Here is a 13,237-nt window from a genome sequence, read left to right as displayed (position 1 = left end):
AGTGGTGAATAAATCATCTTTACCTTTTTTGCTCAAAGACACCAGCATTTGTAGAGGAGCTGGACAGACTGACAGACCTGAAAAAGTGCACTGAATCCTGCTTCATACAGATAGGAGTCAAAGTTAGAAGGAGCGGGAAGATGAAGGGAAGTAGAAAAGAGGGAAATTGGAGTGATTCACTTCGGAAAACTGCAAACAAAACAAAGGAAGACATCAAGAGAACAAGAATGGAATAAGCAACAGTTGGATCGTGGTCTGAGTTTGCAGCTAAAAGGCTCACAGACACACGCAGTCAGATGTGGTTTGCTGCTATACTTCGCATGCATACATACAGAATGCAGAGAGACGTTTTGGTTAACCATAACTAGTTGAGAATACTGTGGTCGGTAATGCTGTGTTTACTGAATTTTTTTCTATGATTCAGCTGTTGTTGCACAACATCACGCCCCCACCATACACAGAGATATATTGTGTTCATTGTGTCTGCTTCTATGTTTTTCTGCATCTGTCAACTGAGATAGCTTCACAGCTGCTCAGGACAGAGCAAAGATACAAAAGAGACGGAGCAGAGACTCAGGAGAAACTTCTGTGTACCCGAAAACTTCTGTCACTCCTTGAGTGATTAGAAGTGGTCTTATCTTAGCAGGGTATAGTAAAAAGAAAAAAAGATGACAAAACATCCTTTTTTTCTATTTACGTTAAGTCAAGGCTGAAAGAATTGAAAATTGAAACTGTGAAAATAATTAGAAGTAGAACGCCTGAACTATATGGACAAAAGCATTGGACCATCTCCACTTTATAACTGCAGGAGATTTCTGACATTCTAAATCATAGGTGTCAAACTCTGGCCCGTGGGCCAAATTTGGCCCGTAGCCTAATTACATTTGGCCCGCAAAGCCATACCAAATTATTATTAGAGCTGGCCTACTGGTATTATACAGCTAATATATATATTGTTTAGTATTAAGCTTTGCTTGTTCCATATTCAGTTTTTCAGCAAAACTTGTTTGAGTCCATAAGAAGAGATTCATTCTTAAATCTGGAGGAAGAGTTTTTTTTTCAATAAATATTAATGTTAGCCCGCGACCTTGTTCCAGTTTTGAATTTTGGCCCACTGTGTATTTGAGTTTGACACCCCTGTTCTAAATCCATATGCTCTGTTTGGGTGGGTCAAGTTCTTCCACAGCCTTTGTGAACCAGTCATGTTGGACCAGAAAAGGAACTAATATGTCTGTTAATGTGACGCATCCTCTCACTGGAATAAGTTGCCCAGGCCAACCCCAGAAAAACAACCCTGTATTATTATCCCTCTTCCACCAAACGTTACACTTGGCAGAGTAAAGTCAGGGAGATGACATTTTTCTAGTATTTACCAAACTCAGACCCGTCCGTCAGATAGAGAAGCATCAAAACCGAAGCAAAGCACTTCCTCACAGGAAGTCACGCTACATGGGTTTTCCCTTATTTCGTTGCATTAATGTAGGGTCTTTACCTTACAATACGATATGTGGCACTATAGCTGCTTTTCCATTGCATGAACTTTTCCCATAAACAAGAAACAATTTCAAAGGTTTCTCCCTATAAGGTGGGAAAACTTGTTATAAAACTTAAAACTGCTTACTGAGGTACACTTTATACCTTAGACACGGTTGTTTGCTGCTTGGAAGCACAACATATAAACTTTGGCCCTTATGGCCTGAGAAAGAAAGAGAGAGAGCAGCACAGGTAGAGTGAGGTAGACAGGGGTAAATGGACCGGTTCATATAATACTTTAGTTTTACTCTACTAGAGCTCTCAAAGCACAACATGCCTCATTCAGACACAAAACTGCTTTCTATCTGACATTTACATTCCAGTGAATGCATCAGAAGGAACTTGGGTTCAGTATCTTTCCCAGTGATGCTTTCGCATGTAGACTAGAGCAGCCAGCGATCAAAGCACCAACCTTCTGATTAGTAGATATGACCTGCACGACCTAAGCAACCGTCACCCTGAGCGAAGCGGCGAATCAGAGAAACAAACAATACTGTTTAACTTCTTTTCACTGCAGTTATGTTTAGAAGCTAAAATAAATGTGCTGACAATTTCGCACACAACCTTGCAATAAGCTAACACATGGAAGATGTTTTTGCACAGGTTTTACCCGATGGCTACTCTTTGGTTGTGCACTTTTTTCACACATAAAGCCCTGAACTTGGACTTACCAGACAGAGGTGCATGTGGGACTGCAATTGTCAGATCATTTTAGCTGGTTTGATCAAGTCCACATGTTCTCTTACTGAGCTGATGTCTAAACGGTGTAGCTTATATTCCTGTGTATTTACCATTAGCAAGCGGGTGTCTTTTGTACAGCATCCTGCATGCTCTATACTAGCAGTTCCTCCCTTAAACCCACACCATGTATTTCTAGTAGTACAACTTTACTTAACAAAATACCTTAGAATTAATTTCTGGACCTGGTTTCAAGCTCCTGGCTGATTTCCTGCTGTGTGCTACATGTGAGAAAGCCCTGAGAAAAACATCCAGACCCGATTCTGACAAAGTTCAAATGCAGAAACAACCACACAGACCTGCAGCTCTGACACACAGAACAAGCAGGGGAAACACCCGGGGTCAGCAGAGATCCTGGTCCTTAAGTCTCATATGTAATAGCAATAGCAATTTTATTTTTATAGCACATTTCATTACATGTAAACTTAATGTGCTTAACAAAACCTGTGTAGGTTTACAGTGCCCTAAGGCAAAAAACAAACAAACAAAATAAATCAACAGCACCCTTTAAAACGATGGCCTGGGTGAATAAAAAGGTTTTGAGTCTGGTTTTGAATATGTGCACAGCTGTTATTGATCTCAGGTCAGCAAACACCATGTTCCAAAGATCAGGACCACAATAACTGAAAGCACCTTCAGTACACTAAGATGTGGTTCTGGGAACATTTAAAAGATCTGAACCTGGTGACCGGAGAGGTCTGACTGAGTTGTAAACAGTGAGCAGGTCAGAAACGAACTGGGGGGCCAAACCATCAAGAGCTTTGTGAACTAATAGAAGAATTTGAAAAGTACCTGTAAGGATTCTGGCCGCTGCATTTTGAATCAGCTGAAGTTGTTACAGGAATCTAACCTGCTTGGTATGAAAGCATAGACCAATGTGATTATCAAAGCTGAGATGACTGTCCAATATGATGCCAAGGATCCTCACTTGCTCTCTGTCTCTGTTCATTTCTAAACCTTTAAAAAAGATCCTGGGAGAAAATGGTCCTAGTATTTTAGTTGTCTATCCCCCAAAAGGTTGTTCATAGTAAAGGATAATAACTAATCTAAAGTGGTTTTTATCATTAACCATTCCCTAAACTAGTCATTTGAGTGAAATGATCTTTTAATTCTGAGCTCTAAAATCTGCCTTGGCTTTTAATTCAATGATTTCTTCCATAATTTAATGATCTGTCAACAACTGATTTATGTTTCCCAGATTTTTTATAATGCTAAACTTGTCCCATACAGCTTTATTACCTTTTCTCAGATCCACAAACACAAGCTTATAGTCAGTTAAACATAAAACAGACACACAAAAGTCACAGACTACCACAAACATGCAGGATGGATGTGAATAATTTAAATTATTTGTTTTTCTCTGTTCTTGAGAAGTTAAACAAGACATTCAGCCCCTTGATTGCATTTAATCTAAAAAATCAGGAAACAATTGTCTCTTCTCTTGTGGGATCAGAAACACACAGAACTGTTCTCTTTGGTGACAGCCAATCAGCATTAACACTAATAATAACAGAAGTATTACTGATGGAAAATGTAATAGTATAGTCAAGCCATGTCTGCTGTTATGAGATAGTGGAGACAGTGGTGAGACATCAATAAAATGGGAAAGAATTTAGGTGGTTGACATTAAACCAAGATCATAATTTGGACTCAAACACAAGACACCACAACATGGAATGAGCCGCAGTCTGCCAAACAACAAGGATGCTCAAGTAAGCCCCATACTGTTGTTTTAGAGGAGGATTCCTGGGAGCCTACAGAGCATGCATGCTCTGTAACAGCTGGAAATGTCCTTCCACTGCTGTAAAACACCTGAGCTCTCTCACCATCTTTTGATTCAATTCAATTCAATTTTCTTTATATAGCGCCAAATCACAACAAAGGTTGCCTCAAGGCGCTTTATATTGTACAGTAGATACAGAGAAAAGCCCAACAATCATATGACCCCCTATGAGCAAGCACTTTGGCGACAATGGGAAGGAAAAACTCTCTTTTAACAGGAAGAAACCTCCGGCAGAACCAGGCCATCTGCTGCGACCGGTTGGGGTGGGAGAAGGAAAACACCCCAGCCTCTTGCACATCATAAGAGGCTCATTATGGGAGTTATCAAAGAGCAGTGTTCGATATGGATGCTAAATTTCCCTCAGTGCATTTGCAATTCTAAACATGCTGCCATATTGAGTGTAATTACATTACCAGGCAGTAAATATATGTAGATACATAATTATTTCACCATCAGAGATCCCTTGAAAAGACCCAAATCAAGAGTTAATTAATGAAACCACCATTATATGATTATCTTTTGTGCCACAGAACTCAGTATGTGTTCATTAAAAATATATTATTGCACTGGTAACATGTTCCTTAACCACAGTAAATTTGGGCAAGGTAGTTTACTTTGAGCCAATACTGCAGCTGCTAAACAAGACTGCCCCCCCCCCCCCCCCCCCCCCCCCCACCCCCACACACACACACACAAAACAAAAACCACAATCCCGGAGATGAAGCACCTTTAGTTTGTTTGGTTTTTTTAATGTAAGGACTTCTAACAGCCAGTGTGTGTAAATGTGTGTAGTCCGATGGGGCAGAACTCAACATCCTGATAACCAAGAGAAGGAAGGTTTCTATAATGTTTATAATGTTTCTATAAGCTGCATTTGAATAGAAGTCTTGATCCTTTCCTAAAACTATTAAGTAGTTTGTGCCAAACCCAACCCTAAAAATGATCCAAAACACTTCATCTCCTGGTCAGCTACTACCCTCCATATCTTATATGAACATTTGTGATGTGGAAACACTCCTGCATGTTGTTTCAGCTATGAACAAACCACCAATATGACCGTTTAGTCAGATGACCGGTGAGCCAACACTCAATAGAAAACAATTTTGTTTTAATCTGCATCTGCATAAATAGTTCTAACAAGTGCACTGTTTGTCCCTGTTTAAGTAAAGTTTTATAAACACAACAGAACTAAGTGCTTTCAAAAAATCACTGAGGATCTTTCTTTTATTGCTACATTGGCCCTGATGTGTGTCACACTGATTTGTAACAGAAGGATAGCAGCAAGCGTCAAAGGGAGGATTTACAAGCCTCTAGCGAGAGCCGGTATGACGTATGGTTTGGAGACGGTGGCACTAACGCACTAAAATGACGGGAGACTGAGCAGAATAAGTTTCCCATTTTTTGTATATTTTCCACTGTTTCTTTTATCTTGTTGCTCATGTTAAGCATTTTGTGATACAGATTTGCAAAGTGCCCTAGTTTATTTCTATTATTCTAGATGTTTCAGTTAAATTCAGTCCTTGTAATTCACTCAAGTGCATTCTGTCATGCGCTTGAGTGAATTACAAGGACTAATAACATTTCTTGTATAAACAGCTTGTTTTGTGTAACTGCAAATAAAGGAGTTCATGGATGTGTGTCCTGATGTTGCACGCTCTTTAAAGTGCTGCACTGAGAGTATGTCCTTTAGGACAAGAACGTCTGATGCGCTGCATTTTGTGAGTAATGGAGGTAAGCCTGTTTCTCTTCAGCGTTGTTATTGAGTTATTGTTTACATTAACGTGCCTGCAGTGAGACAGACACGCACACACAGACGCCACTGTGACAACTCGCTGAAACCCGCACTCTGAGTGTACCATTGTGTCTCCAGAAATCAACGTCAGCGATGACCCGCAGGCAAACAAGCCACAGGGGCCCACCACTGGTTTCAGCAGGTCCAAATTAAAACACATCTACTGCTTTCACTTCTAAAACTTGCAGCAGAAAATAGGCTTTGTCTTCACCAGCGAGACCAGAATTTAAAAATACTGAAACTAAGCAGATGTTATGTGGTTAGCTGGACTAACACGCTGTGTTTTAATTTCACTGGATACGGTGGAGAGTGAGAACGGCGAGAGATGGCAAACACATTAGAGAAGACACACGCAGACACACATGTATACAAAAGGAGCGGGGGTCCGAGAAGAGGTGTCTCTGAGGAGAAGGGCTGACATATGGCCAGCAGACCACTGCGCTGGGTGGGGCAGGGTGTGTTTGTGTGTGAAGGTGGGGCTGTTGAATGGTCTGACTGAGGGTGCAGATAAATAGACCAGTGGTTAGAAACAGTTGAAACGCAATATTCATTTTCACTGTTGCCCTGCTGCTGTTTTGTGTGTGTGTGTGTGTGTGTGTGCGCGCGCGTGTGCCTTGTGTTTTGAGCTAACAAGTTTCTCTTTGTTTCTCTCTTTAACTAAGAACAAATATTATATTGCATGTTATCCTATAAAGTTCTCATTAAAGTTAATTTGAATATAAAAGAAAGTTGTTTTATTAGTATTTTCTCTCCTGGTTAAACTGCACCGTGTTTTCTCCCTGGTTTGTGAATGGGTTTAGCAGGTCTCCTGTGTCCACAGTCTGCTACAGTGTAAAAAAAAGAATCTGTGTAAACGAGATCAATGGGGACCTTCAGATAAAGTAGAAGCAGGTCAACTCGGAGGGTCAGCTTCATTTTATCAACATGTGGGAATTCCTCCACTCTGCAAGCCAATTCCTAAACATAAACACATACAAACACACACACACACATACACACACACACAGAGCCAGGGGTTGTTTGATGGGCAATTTGACTGAATGGCCTATCGTCATGGTTACAGCAGCACTCCATCAGTCCATTCAAGGAACAGATGGCCGATGTGCAACAGGAGGCATATGTTTCAATGAACGCATGCGCGTGCACACACACAAACACACACACTGACTTGTATTCAGGCAGACACATAAACACACACTCATGACACTCTTAGCCTCTTATACACCCACACACATGAGCGCGCACACGCACACACGCATGGATGCGCCCCGCTCAGAGGGAGGGTATTGAACAACCAGCAGCATATGTTCCACTAGTCAGAGAGCATTCATTCAAGGACAGACAGGGGTGGGGTGAGGGGCTGTGAAGGGATGGGCAAAAGGCAAAAAGAGTGAGCGAGGGAGAGGGATGGATGGAGGTGAAAAGAGATGAAGTTGGTGGGGGAGTGAGGTGGGAACTGATTGGACGAGAGCAGGAGACGAAGGAGGGAGTGGTCAAAGAGCTCCTGCCCACATTTGGAGCAAAAACAGTTGCAGAAAGTGCTGGAGTGCATCGTTTGGCTAAGGCTTCCAGGTTGAGTATCATGTTTTCTTGAAATTGTGTAATGAAGTACGTTCTCATTTGGTGGGTGTGTCATTAGTGTGACCCAATCAGAAGCAAAACGTGTGTAAAGCCCCGCTGTAATAACTTGTGGTAGAGGTGAGACTTTTGTTATTGTACCACAGAAATTATATATGTTCTACAATCTGCGCTATTAAAAATTTTGATGGAAAAAGGAGTTAACCCAGATTACAGAGGTGTGATTCCTGATTTATTTATGGCATATTTTTTAAACTTTTTTAAACTTATGTGTTTTAAGATTGGCAAACAAAATGTAATAATAGACAGAAACATTTAGAGTACATCATAAAAAAAAAAAGTTCATTCATCATTTAAGTTTTTAAATGATCATTTCATTTATTAAGGCCCTATATGATGCCACCTTTGAGAGCAAGAACTGCAATCAAGATCTGGAACTTTGCATTTACTTGTGTTAAATCTTTCTCTAATATTAAGACATGCAAATTTGCAAAAACCAAAGAAGAAGAAGACAAAAAACAGGAGGGGGCAAATACTTTCCCACAGCACGGTCAGTTAAGTATTTGCCTCAAGGTGTCTGCAGCAGTAAATGCTGCTAACTCTCTTGAATGTAGTGATCAGAGATGGATAACTGCAATACAATCAAAGCCTATAATAGAAAAAACAAGACGTATATATTCCCTGTCATAGATGATTTGCCACAACATTCCATTAGTTGCTTGTTCCTCTAAAAAAATAACTATTAGGAGAAGCAGAGTGACGCCACTCATAACATACGGGTACTTGGTCACGTAAAGGATTAATTATTACTGCACATAATTATGAAGCTGCCACAGGTGCAAAACAAACTGTTAACTGCAAATAAACTCATTCATTTTATTGTCACACTACTGACACTATTTGTGGAACAGTAGTAACAAAGCTTTTATTTTGAAAATATTATGAGGCATTATGGTTACTTAAGTTCACAAATCTCAACTGAAAACTAGATGAAATTCTCACTGGCTTGAAAAAGATTGGGCTGCTAGAGGAATGGAAGTAGTTCCATGCTCTCAGATTATAACTGATAAAATTCATAACAGTCTGAGTGCGTTTTCACTATTTAGCAGATAAACTGTGTTTTATTCTGTGTAAGTGTGATCAGCTGTGAAACTCTCAGAAGAAAGCGTTTGAATGTTAAGCCTTCATTTAGTTGGTGTGGAGGCCAATAGATTTTAAACAAAAGAAAGATCCGAGAAAGCTAAAAGGTTCTTTCATCTGCTTTCTCTTCTCAGTTGGTGTCTGCTCACATTACTCTACTTCTCTCCCTTTACTCTGTGGTCTTCCCTTTTTTAGTCACCTCCTCCCTCTGTGTGTCCAGTTCCACAAACTTGCTGCTATTAGGAAGCAATATGAAGCGTCCTCGAACTGGTTAACCTCTCACATGCACATACACACACAAATATACACACATGCACTCACTGAACAGTCTGGGAGTTGTTCCCTCTGTGTTTTGGCCTCAGCTAAAGAAAGCAGTTTGTATTTATAGACTCTGCTGTAAATACACGAGGGTTATATTTGTTCACTATGGCTTGGTGTATTTTTGGATGCCTGTGTCTGTTCAATGAGTGCCTTTGTAAAATCGAGTAAAAGAACAACAAAATAACAGAGCACTTTCTGTTACCAAAGTCCTGTTTTTGTGTATGTTTACGCAGACAAACACACACAAACACACAACATTATATTTCATTTCCTGTGCTTTTCTTCCCCATAAAGAAGACTCAACGCTCATAATGTGACAGTCTAAACAAATTTAGGCCCTCACAACATGAGCAATGCCAGGACCACACACACAAACACACAGAACCAGCATGTACATGTAAACAATACTGATATCAAGATTGGGCTCCATGATCATGACAAATGTCAGGAGTCACCAATGTTCTTAAAAGTTGTTATTTTTCTGTTCTTTTATCTGAATGCCAAACATGTATTGTTTTAATGGTATGACTGAGCTGAATTAAGCAATATACGATGTGTGATTGTATGAGGTACAGACACTGTTCTCTCTGAACATTAACTTATACATTAGTTGAATAAAATATGATCTGCTTGAATAAAATATGTTGAACAAAATATATATGCATATATATATGCCGTTGGTCCCTGGAAATAAAACATCTTCTCACATCTCCTCACTTTCTAAAACATCTTTTAGAAAGCGAGATATAGTCATAGTCACTATATAGAGTCTAATACATGGACTTCACTACGGAAGGGGAAATTGTACCAAATGGAAAGGATGTGCAGCATAGTGCTAACAAGTGAAGAAAGCGTGTTTAGAAGACGGAAGGAGTACTTTGAGGAGCCGATGAATGCAGAAATGATAGAAAGAGGAGGGCAGTTAGTGAGTCAGGTCTGACTACAGATGATTAGCAAGAACGATGTGTGGGCGCATCACACAGGTTGGGTGGGATTACATCATGGATCTGCTCTGAGCCCCTTCTTGCCTGCAGGAGTGATCGACATGTGAGGTCAGGCAGGAGTCTCTGTGGACTCTGATGTTTGTAGATGACATTGCGATCTGTAGTGCAAGTAGAGAGCAGGTGGAATAAAGTCTGGAATAAAGTTTCTCTTCTCTTGAGAGTGGCAGTCTGCTCCCAAGAGAAGAGAAATAAAAGTCAGTAGAAGCAAGATAAAAAACAAGATTGAAGACTGGAAAAAGACGAAGATTCAAGGAGCAGAGGCTGTTCAAGTTCTCATTCAACCCATCCCCATTAGCTACAATCTTTACAAATATCATTCTAAAATGTCCAAAGTGAGTAAAGTAAGTAAACATATATGATTTTAAAAAGCTCATTTAATAATAATAATAATGGATTGCATTTATATAGCGCTTTTCGGGGCCCTCAAAGCGCTTTACAATTCCACTATTCATTCACTCTCACATTCATACACTGGTGGAGGCAAGCTACAGTTGTAGCCACAGCTGCCCTGGGGCAGACTGACAGCATGGATACAGAAACTGATGAGTTACTAGCTGTAAGCTCACAAGTTTATCACGCTTTTTAGGGGATATCTCCTACTTTGACTTCATTGAACACCTAATTTGATATTAGTCAAACAAAATAATTAACTCTGAATCAAGTCAGGCTACAGCCAACAGACAACAACTTGCTTCAGAAGCCTAAATAAAAACAAATGTAAAAAAAAAAATTCTACATATTTGCACAAGTCTTGGCTGAGCAGGTTTCATGCGCCTAAAAATTGATGCATGGACCTTTTTACTCTCATTAAAGATGTTGGCTACTCACAGGCTCCTCCCTCTCTTTAAACTGACAGCCTTCAACCTCCACTTTCCTTTTTGCTGCATTAGTTAGTCTGGCATTTGCACGGGGTGTGTGTTGCTCAGTAGAACACAGCTACAAAAATTTATTGAGAACCCAAAATGGGATACAAACCAGATTAAAACTTGGGAAGGGCTAGATTTGACCCGCTAGCCTGCAGTTTAACACATGCATGGACTGTAGTGTGGAGACAGAACAATGCTGGCATCTGAGAGCTGCATAATCACAAATGAAACTAGTAAATCATCAATAACACTGATGATTTATTAATTTCATGCCATGACACAGCAGTTGTTGCTGGAGTGTGTAACATGTTAAAGATGACCTTTAAGCTGAAAAATGTCAACTTTATGTTGTAACTGAGGCATTTATTTTGAATTTTATCAGCATGGACCTGTGCAAACGTTGACAAAAACAGAGATAACAATCAATTGCTTTTATCCTACACACTGAAGAGCATTACCTTGTTACACCTGCCTTTGGCCGAGTGTACCATTCACATAATTGAAACCTTTGAGCTCTCTGCTTATGTTGAGGTGGTTTTGTGATCCCCATATCCATTTAGGTCCAGGCCACTGTGTCCACATATGAATGCCACAAGGGTTTAAATCAAAACCCTTCTTTGTCCAACTGGGCTGCATAAGCGGGCGCCTGGTTTGATGACTGTAGTGGGTAGAAAGCCTCAGAAAGTTTAGATAAGAGAGAAAGTGTGCGACACAAAAAGAGCAGACAGCCCATAGAATGAACGCCACCAGAGAGGAAAGAGGCCTGAGCCCATCTGAGGGAGGAGGCCTCAAAAAAGGAGGTTTGACTGTCTATTTGTCTCACTGCTACTGGAAGGACCACGCCCAGACCTCTACCACACACACTCACATACACACATACACACACAAACAGGAAGCACTTCTGTCGGGCAGCCAACAGGGTTTCCTTTGGTTGAGGGAAGACTAGCACTGCTCACACTGCTTGTGTTTTCCCCCTTCCTCTCCTTTTCCCCTCATCCTGTTTTTCTGTTGTTTTATCTATTCTTAGCCATCACCCCATTACCCTGCCGCGTTTCCTTTGCTTCTCATCTTTCTCAGTGTTTACTCCTCCTTTAAACTTCTCCATATCCCTCTGCCATTTTTTCTTCCCCTCTTCCTCTCTCTTTAACCTTCCATTCCTCACTTCCTCTTCACCACAGAAAACATCCCTCCTCCTGTTATTGTTATTATCTAGAAGGGGTGACTGGATCCGAGTTATGCATGCATGCTGCGTGCCCCACCCTTGGCCTCCTCCTAACACACACACCCACACCCACTCAACTCACCGCAGCTACTAACCCCAAAACACCCACACGCTTTGTTGTTTCTTCTGCTGCCACTGGCCTGAGACGAAAGACAGGGAGCGGATGGTGCAGTCACACCCCGCTTGGTATGACTGCAACGAACGCTGGCCATTGATCGGTACCTCTACCCTGCCCCTTTGACCCATCAAAACTCTAACAACTAGATCACACGATTATCTTTTAAACACAGGATAGTGCCACATCAAAACCATGAAAAGGCTCCCAAGTCATGTTTATGTTCCGATCATAATCCACGAATACACAACTGGATGAAACAGTTTTAAATCAGTAACATAGCTCTCCACAGCTTCATAGCTTTCCACAAAACCTGTTTTCGCACATGCAGCTCTGAATGGAGACAGCAAACGTCTGATGCAGTCAGATCAGACAACACTGAACCTGCCAGCTCCCTGATTAAAACTATCTGTGTTGTCTTACAGCATCAGTTTGTGCCCATATGGAAATAACAGTGGAGGAATTTTGGCCCACTAGTCTTTCAGGAGTTGTTTTAATTCAGCCACGCTGAAACGGCCTGTTTCAGGTCATGCCAAAGCATCCCAATTGGATTTAAGTCCAAGATGTGATGCTGCATACCCCAACATAACTCCACCAAATATTTTCATTTCCTTTATGTCCTTTTTGGTCAGCAGTGGTTTTCCCATGGATGCCAATGTTTCCCGGTCTTTTTCTAATCGTTGAATCATGAACTCTGACTGAGGAAAGTGAGGCCTGCAGTTCTTTAGCAGTTGTTTTGGGTTCTGTTGTGATGTCCGGCATAAGTCATCAATACTCTTGAAGTAACTTTGGTATGCTAGACCTTCCTGAGAAGGTTGTACTATAATGGCTCTCACTGAGTCCTAAAACCTTAAGAATGGTTTTGCAAACCTGTCCAGACTGATAAATGGCAGCAACTTTGTTTCTCAGCCATTTGGTTAGATCATGGCATGTGTTACTTTATAAGATCTTTTCCTATTTCACTTTGTCAGACAGTTCCAGCTTTATTTAAGTCATTTCTTGATTCATCAGGTCTGTCAGTAATCAGGCCTGAGCGTGAAATTAAACTCATTAACATGTGATTAATCACATTTAATTCAAGATTTAACAAGGAGGGAAATTTCAAATAGCTTTTTTTGCCTTAATAAATAAAATCATAATTTCAA

Source organism: Maylandia zebra, linkage group LG1 (genome assembly GCF_041146795.1).
Source record: "Maylandia zebra isolate NMK-2024a linkage group LG1, Mzebra_GT3a, whole genome shotgun sequence".
In the NCBI taxonomy this organism is placed as follows: domain Eukaryota; kingdom Metazoa; phylum Chordata; class Actinopteri; order Cichliformes; family Cichlidae; genus Maylandia; species Maylandia zebra.
This window is presented reverse-complemented; position numbering follows the sequence as displayed.